At 33.6% G+C, this 11,449-nt stretch overlaps 2 long non-coding RNA genes across 7 annotated transcripts in view; one reads left to right on the top strand and one right to left on the bottom strand.

Annotated features, from left to right (window-relative positions):
* Positions 1–381: 381 nt before the first annotated feature.
* The window catches only part of LOC109541412, a 23,598-nt gene continuing 12,530 nt past the window's right edge, over positions 382–11,449 (bottom strand). For 4 of the 6 annotated variants that reach the window (XR_007281750.1, XR_007281749.1, XR_007281747.1 and 1 more), the window contains 3 exons: positions 6,200–6,371; positions 4,804–4,929; positions 382–574 (listed from right to left, as the gene is read on the bottom strand). This is a non-coding gene — a long non-coding RNA (uncharacterized LOC109541412). Of the gene's footprint in view, positions 575–4,803; positions 4,930–6,199; positions 6,372–7,050; positions 7,260–7,704; positions 7,870–11,449 lie in introns of those variants that run through there. The other 2 variants (XR_007281748.1, XR_007281743.1) reach the window with 2 other exon arrangements.
* LOC125504855 overlaps positions 10,106–11,449 on the top strand; it is a 6,168-nt gene continuing 4,824 nt past the window's right edge. Inside the window, exon 1 of the long non-coding RNA XR_007281751.1 lies at positions 10,106–10,144. This is a non-coding gene — a long non-coding RNA (uncharacterized LOC125504855). The remainder of the gene's footprint in view (positions 10,145–11,449) is intronic.

The raw sequence follows: 11,449 nt of genomic DNA, 5'->3' as shown, positions 1-11,449 counted from the left end.
TATAAAATTTCTTCAAATGGTAAATCAAAGCCATATATTGCAATAAGCTATCTGACAGCACAAGGTTGGAAGTTTACATTATATTAGATGTAAAGGTGAAGGGAATTTTCCAGTAAATATGACGCACTTAATAAATAGCATTTGGGAAACTGAAACAGTACTATTTCCAAATAATATCAATGAGACCTCCTTAAAACCAAATAGAGACGAAAGTCAAAATTTACCATTACTACCTTCAAACGATAATCCTCCATTCAACCTTTCCAAATAGTATGGATATCCAACTCGTGATTTTTATGTCCTCAGTCAAACACCGAATTTGAGGTAAGAGATGAGAGGATTTGGAAATGAGAAACAAAGGTAGTAGAAAAATAAAACAGATTTCCAGTGATGGTTTTTCACTGTTGTTTACGTAATTATGTTTTTTCAAATTTACATTTCAATCCATTTACAATAATTACCAAATCCTAGAGGTAACCTTGTTAAAACCCATCGAATGTCTTGCCTCGATATCGGAGATAACTTTAGTTCAGCTGCCACAACTCCTCATCGCCTATAGCAGGTTGGCCAAATTCTAAAAAAATCCAGGTTTAGCAAATTAAAAATATTAATTTAAAATCATTATAAGTAACAATTATATCTTGCAACTCCCAATAGCTTAAGGCACGATAGTCCAGTCGGAATGGATTTTTCCAAGGCACTGAATGGGTGAAAGTATAAGATTTTGTTCGAAGTTGAAGGAAGTTGTTCGAAGGGATGTCACATTATTGGGACAATAGTTTGTGCGCGTTTTCCAGCTGTTGAACATTATTTAAACTTTAAATGATCAAAAAAAGTGCGAACAAACTTTTTGAGCATAACTTTTACACCGTTAATGCAAATGAAAAAGTTTTATACTTTTCGCAAGTATGGAAAATACAAGATGAGACAAACGAAATTAAAACCGTTCCGCTTGTGTACTCAAAAAACAAAACAAAACGGCGGTTCTAACGTTTTTCACGAAAAATTCTTGATTTTTAAGTTAATGTTTAAACAATTTGCCCTTCAGTAAGTAATCAACTTTTTCTTTATTGTTCAAAGCAGTTTACTTTACGAGTAACATAAACTCTGAGAAGTCTCTACAGCGTCTAAAAAATATATTTAAACTATGCAGCAGGCTTTTTCAATCAGTCAGACTGCTAAGCTTTTAAGTAACAATTTTTTAAATTTAAAATGAAGTTTTCCTACGAATTTTTTTAACTTTCAAAGTTTTAATCCATAATAACATGTCGGAAAAGCAAACAAAAAAAAGAAGGTTGCGGGCATTTTCAAGAAAAGTGGAAATTTTATTAATTTTTCTCTTTTGTTAAAGATAAAGCTCTATCCTTAATATGCTCAGAGACTGTGTCGACATTAAAAGAAAATAACATGAAAAGGTCAAACGATACAAAACATGAACAATAAGAAACTTAACAGGATAACTTCTTATAGATGACTTTAATCAAAACGAAGAAAAACTTAAGAAAACAAGCAGCTAGTTTTTAAAAATCAAGCCATTTTAGCAAATACGGCAGTAAAGGCTAGTTTTAATGTTAATTAAATACTGGTCAAAAAATTTAACCCTTGCGGATGGATCACGGAGAGATGATAAAAGAATATCTGACTGCGATTGCAGTAATAGCATCTCCTGATAAAACTAATATAATTTTAAACATTGTTTTATCAAGATTCACCATTGCAAGAAGAACTGAAGGCTTGTCCGAGAACATGCCAGCGACGCTTCGTGAACGCATTGCAGAGTTCGAATACTGTTCTTTGGCACTTGATGAGAGTTGCGATATTAGCGATATAGCGCAACTGACTAAATTTTTACGGGATTTTGAAACCAAGTTTAATATTAGTGAATAATTATGTTCACTAATTCCCATGCAAGGAACTACAAACGGCAAAGACTTGTACGATCATCTAAAGTCTGTCTTGGAAACATTTTCAAATTTATTAGAAAACATTATTGGTATATCGACAGATGGAGCAGCTCAATATCAAGCATGGAGGGGAGTATTGAGAATTCTTTTTCCAGACATTAAGAAAGCAACAGGAAGGAAAATTCCTTAACCACTGCGTAATTCATCAGGAAAATGTATCCGCGAAAAGAATGAGTTTGCCAAATGTCACAGTTCCAGTAACTAAAGTAATCAATTTTATAGAATAGCGCGTTAAATTACCGTGAATTTAAAGAATTCCTGAAATATTTAGAAACCGAATATGGTGACGCGGTTTTTAAACCGAAGTACTATGGCTTAGTAGAGGTGCATTACTGAAAAGAGTATCGACTTAGAAAGCGAAATACAATTGGTCTTGGATATGAAGGGATTGCCTTATCCTTATTTTGGTCATAAAAAATGTATGTGCGCTTTAGGGTTTCTTATCGACATGACTATGCATCTCAATGATCGTATTGTGGAACTTCAAGGCACAGGACACTTTATTCACAATTTGTATGATAAAACTCAGAGCTTTGAGCGCAAATTAACATTGTGGAAACAGCATCTTTTGCGGAATAATGTGTCTCACTTCTCACATTTAGAAATCGAAAAAGTTAATGGACATTTTAGTCTACGAATTTCAATAACGATTCCAAATGTTCCACGAAAATGTTTTCCTCCCCATTTAATATCTATGTGGATACAGTTCCTGAAAACTTTCAAATGGAAGTGATTGACATGCAAAATAATACCGATTTAAAAAATGTATTTTTCTCAGAAAACATCGAATTTTTGTCTGAATCTATGCAAGCCCTGCGAAATTTCCGTTTTTGCCAAAGAATACAAAGCAAATAATTTTCGGAAGTACGTATGTTTGCGAACGATTATTTTCAACCATTAAGTTGATCAAAAATAACCACCGATCAATACTGAGTGATGCACATTTAGAAAGCTGCGCCCGTGTAGCTTCCTGATCAATTCCGGCAGATATTGATCAGCTTGTATCCTAAAAACAGTGCCAAATTTCTCATTGAAAATTTAAAGTATATTCGTTTTCCTGTTGTTTTTATTTTGCATTACAATTTGTTATGTTTATAATAAATAAAGTTTTGGAAATTATTAAAGTGTTACTTAATGTGTGGCCTGCCAAAAAGCTTTAAAATTAAAATTGGCCGGTTGATTGAAAATATTGCCCTGATATAAACAAATTACAAATACAGTTACAAATTACTGGATTTCAGAACTGTTATTGCTACAGAAGAATGTTGTTGTTGAACGGACCGGATTACCAACGTTGAAGTATTACGAGGGCTTAACTATAAAAAGTGTGAGATAAACGATAAAATCCAGCAAAGGAAACTGGAATACTTGGGTCACATGACACGAAACGAAGATCGGTATAGACTGATGCAGCTCATTCTTCAGAGCAAAATATATGGCCATAGAAGACCAGGACCGAGAAGAAATGTTTGGCTTCAAACCCTCGGACAACGGTTTGCCTTAACCCCTACTAAACTGTTCCGTGCAACAGCCAAAAAAGTTAGAACAGCCTTGCTAGTCACAATCATTCGACCCGGATATACACTACGAGAAACCTAACCGAACTGAAAAAAAAACCACTACCTATTTTAGACTGAGGATGGCGAAAAAATACCGAAACGTATTTCAAGGAAAAAATGAATACACCGAAATAAATGACCGTAACCCTGGAAATATGTTTATGTTAAATACAAAAGTTGTAAATGGTAATTTCCAAATTATTTTAAAATCAAATCATTTTATACAAGGTGTCTCAATCTCAAGTGGCAACCAAACGCTCATTTTTGAAAAGGAATGCCGTACTTTTTATTACAAAATGGAACTATCCAGGGTGATTCAAAATTGGTGTCATTCCTTTTAAGGGGTGATAGAGGATCACTTGGAGAGTACGAGAAAAATATTGAAAAACAATTTTTCAAAAATTTCTAGAAGATATTAACAGTTGAAGATCGAATTTCAACTTTGTTATTAAGCATTATTTCGAAATTGTTCCATGTTTAATTGGTAGCATATTGGAAAACTTAAGCATTCAAAAAGAAAAATTACGATCTTTGCTTCAAATAACGAAAATTTTTTATATCAAAAAAGTGAAAAAACTTCTACAATTTTTTGATAAAAAGGCACAGCGGCAATGATGTTTTTTGTCATTAACAGATATTTACGAGTGGATAGCCCTTGTCAATAAACACAATAATTTGTCAAACTGTGACTTACTTTCAATTTCCCTTCACGAATTTGCGGATATACATTAGTTCAGGGGAAATCCTACAGTAACATAGCAGAACCTGAAAGAACTCACGCCAACAATGGGCGAGGAGAGTGGTTCCAGGAAGATAGTAGACGACAATCGATGTTCGGGTTCCAGGCACAGAGGAACAAGTATTGGACATAACCGAATCAGTCCCTTCCAGGGGCACCTAGAGCACAATAACTGACACTTTCCCAAGTACCAATTAAATATATTATTAAAATATGTATTTAATATTTTCTTTAAATTTTAAATAACATTTGTGGAGGTGGCTCAAATTGAATCAGTAATGTTTATAAACTCAAAAACAATTGAAAATCGATGAAGTACAATTATATCAAATAGGACAAGTATGTTGCTTATAGTTTTAATATGCAACAAAAGAACGATCATCCATGTTTTTTTAAATGTAAGTTCGCTTTAGTTTTGGTTTGCCACTTGAATTTTAGATACCCTGTATCAGTTGATCGTTGCCAAACCATTCAAAATTGAATTGTGTTCTATAGTTAATACTTCAGACAATAGTTGCAGATTATTGATGTAAATATTTACCAGAGAGATTTGCGTAAAATCGCAGTTTTGATGCAGAGTGATTAATGCCGACGGTGCATTAGAAGTTTTCCAACTTGAAGTGGTTGTAGAAATTTCAACTTTTGTTTCCGGTCATAACGAGTCGTCCTAAAAACATTTGAAATACATTTAGTCTTCTAGCTATACAGGGTGTTCGACAACTATATCCAAACTTTCTCATTTTATTGCATACCCGTAATTTCTTTAACACGGTTGGCTTGGCCTTCCATTTGCGCGTTTGAGTGACGCTAGTTTTGTTAACTTAACTCTTATAGTTTTTGATAAATGCAAATTGATTATGAAAAAAATGCCATTGCAGATGTTTACGGAACAAGTTATATCTAAGGAACAGTTTTCAATTCAATTAATTAGCTGAAAACCCAAGGTAACTACGCAGATGACATCAGGGTACCCATTTTGTGGGTACCCATTGACACGAAAAATATCAAAAAATCAGTTTTTAAATGGCACGTAATAACATTTTTTGTCCCTAAGCTTAAAACTAAGCCCTTTTGTAATAGATAATTTTACACAAAATTATCATTATTTTTAATACCGAGTAAGATAAATTTTCAAAAATGAAGGTTTCCATTTAAAAAAATATATTTTGGGTGGTTTATAGTAACATAGCAAAAGCTGTAGGTTTTCTCAAAGCCATTTTGAAACTTTTTTTTTAGACTTTGTATTAATAGTCATCAAACCTTTCAAAGTTTGGAATCGAAATTCGATTATTCGTAAGTTCTTCTCAACAAAAAATGCCACTCAAATTAAGTAGAGACTATTCCCTATAACCTAAATTCTCTTATAGGAAAAACGAATAGTTATTCGAGTGGTTGCAACTGTAATTTTTAACATAAAATTTCAAAAATATGAAAACCGGTTAGACTTAGGTCTAGGATATTGTACTCTAAATTTATTCCGAATTTGGAACTGAATTCAAAAATGTAGTAATATGTAGGGTGTTCCATTTAAAATAAGCAAGTTGATACCTACCTCCGGTATAACCGAATGTATGGCCTTTTTGAGGATATTTTCGATCGCTTGCCCCCACTGACTTGGTCATACTGTCCAATTTCCAAATGTCTCCTAACTATAGTTTGTCAGATATCAATCGCGGCGTTTCACGGTGAAACACTTTGTAAAGTGTGAACATTTTTTCATTACAAATTTCTAATCACTTTAATTACTAGAAATTTTATTGAATTTTCGCAAATCTTCGGTGTAATTAGTTTGTTATAATAGACAATTTGGATCTCAACATGCTTTTTGGGTCTCTAACCTTTGGGCTGCTTAACTTAAGATCAGAATAGTGAAAATATTTCCAATATAATCAAATCAACTGAACTAATGATTAAATCCACAAGAATGCAAAACTTACCACTCGGAACGTATACGATCCAAAGCTGGAATTGGTTGCAAGAAATATTGAATTCCCATCGTCCGATAAACACAAACATAGAATTCCTTCCGGACCATCTTTATTTTCTCAAATTTTGCTAACTGTCTGATTTGGGACCAACTTTTCTGGTTTATCCTGTGGTTCCACAACCCTACGGTAAACATAATTACTTTTACTCGGATGATCAGAAAAACCATTTGTCAATTTGCTGTGAACATCTAGAAGAAACAAATTTACAACAACAGATAACTATAAAATAATAAAAAAGATGCTTCAAAATAAAAAAAATTTCTACCGAAGCTATGTGATACAGTTAAATGCATTGGATTGGACTAAGAGCTTCAATCCTTCATCAAGTGAAATTTTTTAAGCTTGCGAGTTTTCACCTACTTCATAAAACAACAACCACTTTATCATTTGTGTGATTTTTTGCATATCAAAGCAACGTGTTTTGTTGTAAACTAAAAAATGTTATAAAATATTTATTACTATTAATAATCAAAACTGTTATTAAAATTTATATATTAACACCATATGGTTCGGAAAGTACGCGTTTTTCGAATGTGGTCCCAATCAGTCACATGTGCAAGTACATAAATAATTATACATGTGAAGGTACTCTTAAAAATATAGAAAATTCAAAGTTCACTGAAAAAAATGTTATACAGTCAAGCTTCAATCAGCTACTCAATTTGAGCCAGCCATCGAAAATGTAAAAAGGTCTTAATCAGTCTCAGCTTTCAAAGTTGGCAGCAAAGGTTTAAATGTTCTTTTTACATTAACATTTTACATGAATCAACTCAGTTTTGAAAGTAAAATTAAACGCCCACCTGGATATATTTAGAGCAAAACGGCTTTCCTTGAAAATTAGGGAATCACTAAGAACATATGTAGAAACTAATAAACCCCATAAAATAGAACATCAAGCAAGGCACTAAATATTTCTTCCAATTGCCTCAATATGTGATAAATAAAATCGAAAAATGTTTTCACACGTGTATTAGGCCTTGAAAGCTGGAAAAATAGAAACGTACTGAGTTCTTTAAACATGAAAATTCTTTGCTTATCGGAACCAGATAATATTTTGCTTTTGAGTGGTTTTTATGTTAAATGTATAAATATTTCTTAAAAATTCAGTGTGCAATATTCGAGATATATCCAGAAAAGTTGGCCTAAAGAACATTTTTATTGAACGGATCTAAAATTTATAGGTCATCAGGATTATAATTAATGTTAATTAGCTTTACGGGAATCAAAAATCCCATAGCAAACTTCGATTATATTCAAACCCAACCATAATTAATAAAAATGTAGTATAATTTATAAATGGGCTTCTAGATGTATTGGTTAACTGAAGTTTTAGTTCTTGTACTTAAGCCTGCAGCAAAAATAGTTTTATGTGGAGTTGAAATTAATCGCTTATATTAAAACGTAAAGGACGGTTCAGTTAGTTAAGTTTGAGCAGAAAATGGAGACTCGCTTACCTCAAGCTGAACGTGAGAAACTGAACTGAATTATTAATTATTTTCAAACCCTAAGTGACAGCTGTCAGCATTCGTTTGGCATTTAATTATATTTAAAATGGTCACTTTCATCATGGCAACTAAAAAAGGAGTGGCAGGATTTAAAATGAGATTAGGGCAAAATAGCCATATAAAAACATTAAATTGACAATATTTCGCAAACAAAACAATTTTGAAATGGACAACTTTACACAAAAATACCCTTATTTTAAGTACTAAATAAGATAAAATTATCTAAAACGGAGGTTTCCATTAGAAAAAAAATTGACTTAGGGCGATTTTCTCAACATTTTGAAACCTATTTTTTAACACTTTGAATTAATAGTTATCAAAATTTCGTCTAAATTCCATTAAAGTAAGTCATTTTCTACAAGAAATGCGCCTCAAATTAAGTAGACCATATTCGCTTATAGAAAAAGTGAAAAATAAAGGATACTGTACATGAAATATATTCCTAACTTGCAGTAGAATTAAAAAATGTAATAATATGTAGGGAGATCCATTTAAAATAAGCAAGTTGATAACTACTTCCGGTACAACCGGAAGTGTGGCCATCTAGAAAATTTTTATTATTTTAATTAAATTACTTTAATAATTACGTCAGCCTCGAGGTTGTCTTCTGAATTTTGTACTAGATGTCTTCTTTTCTTTTCAAATAAAATCATACCTTTTTGCTGGTGAATGTAAAACTTACGAAAAACAATTTATATCGTTGGCACCGTGATTTACTGCTGATTCGATTGTAGAAATTCCGACTATTGGATCTTTTTCTTGACTCTTATGGATTTTTTGATCAGGATTACACTCTTTATCTATTTTTTCTAGAACTTCGTGTGAGTGAAATGCTATATTTTATCTTTTAAAATTTGGTATACTATAATGGGTATTTGGTTGAAATTTTGATTATAATGGTTTATCTCACCTGAATGGCTTTGGTTTTTGGGTTAATTTTTCAAGGAAGTGTTAAAAATGTTCTCGTCTACAATTTTTTACTGAAAAGTCGAAGCGGCAATGATGTTTTTTGTCATCAACAGATAGCTACAAGTGGATAGCCCTTGTCAATAATAGCAATAGTCTGTGAAACTGTTTTGACCTTGAAACTTTCAAGCTTTGTGGCCTGCTTGAATTTGTGGATATGCCATTAGTTTTGGAGAAATGCCACAGTAACATAGCAAAAGCTGTAGGAAATCACGCCAACAAAGGGCTAGAGACACTGATAGAGATTGGCTCCAGGAAGATAGTGGACAACAATAGATGTTCGGATTCCAGACCCAGAAGAACAAGTATTGAACATAATTGCAGCAGAGCCTTCCAGGGCACTCAGAGCATTGCGCAACAACTGACACTTTTCCAGCCACCAAATAAATCTCGAGGAAGGGTATTCCTGTCACGTATGTAAAATGAACAGAGCACAACGACACATTATACCCATCGCTTACCGAACACCGGTACCAATTGAGCAGGAGTTAATTAACCGAATACCAGAAGCTGCCAGAAGAAGAGTGGATAATAAGGTGATTACACTGGCACTAACTTGTTTGGAGTTAAAGTCTCAAATGTATGTTTATTTGTAATTGCTAAACAAAGTATTAATTCAAGGTTATGAAGACAATAAGGGACATTTCGAAAAAGTCTGTTTCGGCATTGAATGATTCCTGTTGAATTTACCGATTATCTTTGTCTATTTCATTGCCACTTTCTGTATAATTCCATGGTTACCGGAGTATGGTAAATTACGCAGGTTAACTTGAAAAACATTGTTGCCGTCTTTAGTAACAATTGATTTTTATTACTATTTTTTCTGTACTCCGAAAGCACCGCCAGACAACACCTCCAGAGTATTCTTCTTATAATTCTTTTAAAATATCAAGACCTATGAGACCATCAAAAACATCATAAAATTTAAGGTTTTGTTTTCAAGTATCTTGAATAATTTTGATGCAAGTATATTCACATTGAATTGATGAGTAGTTTGTTGAAATATCGATGCTACAACAAATCGATCATGTTTAATATTGTACCGTGGATGGCCGAGTATCAAACTCTTTCTTCAGCTTACAACTTTTATTCCACTCGGTATCGCTTTAAATACGGAACAGGAACAAACTAACTTCAAAATTACCGTCAACTTCACAAACAATAACAATGACAGTCGGAAAGCTCGCTCTTCCGACTCGCGGGTTTAACCTTCTTCTGCACTCGTCGCTGCTGTCACTTCACTTCCCCGTGTGGTTCTCGTCGTCGCTTATATAATTTCCTCCAGGTAACCCACATGGTTCTCGAAATCTCCAGAACAGGTGCGAAACTTCCCGCTTGTCAGTGTCATATTTGACAGTAAATGGGACCCAAATGGGGCTCCCATTTACTGAAATACCCTGAATTTCGATCCCCCATTCCAAACGTGAGTACCCCAGGCCATTTCCGTTACAATGTTTTCAGAAAAATATTTGTTTGCTAAGTTCATATCAATGAACGATTTTGTTGAACTGCTGATGAAAATTTGGCTTTACAAATTAAGTAGACTGTCTAGCGAAGTATTCATTGTGCCGGTTGGCACATGGCGCATGGTCTAGTTTGATTTGGTCTGAAAACATTTGTATGAGGATTGCTGGGTTTATACGCTTGATAATTTGTTGGATAAGATTGTCGCATTTTGCTACAGTCTGGTCTCATTAATACTGGTTGAGAGGGAAAATTAGGATTGTGTGGAAATTTTTAAGGGCGATAATTGAAAATATATGTATGAGAAAGATTTATGTAAGAGAAAAATGTATGTATGAGAAGAATTTTATTGAAAATTATTTTGTGGGTTAGGTTTTAAATGATAATCTCGAATAGACGCTGCGTCTAACCTTGAGAATGGACCAAGTTTTATCCTCGGCGATTGTCTCCCGCAATCTCTAGTAGCGGCCACAAAAGGGCGCTAGTTTGCGCGACTGTTTTAACTTAACCGACTAAATGTTCAGTCCGTGGAAATTCACTATAGGAAGGAAGTTAGTATTGTCCAAGGAGCGGCACTTCACGGCAAGGGTGTCGTAAATATGGTTCYATAAAAGTCAGCCTGGATCAGTAAGGCTGACATAAATCGTCCGTTATTACTATGACCGTGCAAGACAATTTTAGAATTACGTTTTTTGGAAAACGTCTCATTTTAGAGAGATGTGACAAGTACACTTTTTTTAAGTAATTTTGAACGCTCTTTGATTTTTGACGAAAATTTTAATATCTTTCAAAATAATTTTTTTGTTAAATCGTTTAGTCTGAGAGAAAACAACTAGATCGCGGTTTCTGCAGCGATTACAAATTTTTGTGATTTTTCGAAAATAATTAAATGGAACTATACTTTTCATTTGACATGCCCTTACACAAGTTGAAATTACCTACAGTTCAGTGAAAACCACATCGTTACATTTCCGTCGACTTTTTTCTCTTCCAATGAGGCAATTTGAAAATTTCTCGTCTAAATGCTGACATACGTTTCTATTATAATGCGCCGGACAAACATCAAACTAGAACCACATGTTCCTTTTTGTTTGCAAGGAGATTTTTCCAAAAGCGATTGCAAAGAAAGGGCTTAGAAATGCGGAGAACCTTTCTCCATTAAGTGTTTGGTCAAAAAAATGTGGTCCTATAATTTTTCCTTCCACGATTCCGCACCATACGTTCAGACTCCAGCGATTTTGGTGTTCTACTTGCCGCGTCCAAT

This window comes from Dendroctonus ponderosae, unplaced genomic scaffold (assembly GCF_020466585.1).
Source record: "Dendroctonus ponderosae isolate FM_Combo_2020 unplaced genomic scaffold, Dpon_F_20191213v2 Dpon_F_20191213_1, whole genome shotgun sequence".
Classification (NCBI taxonomy): Eukaryota; Metazoa; Arthropoda; class Insecta; order Coleoptera; family Curculionidae; genus Dendroctonus; species Dendroctonus ponderosae.
This window is presented reverse-complemented; position numbering and strand designations above follow the sequence as displayed.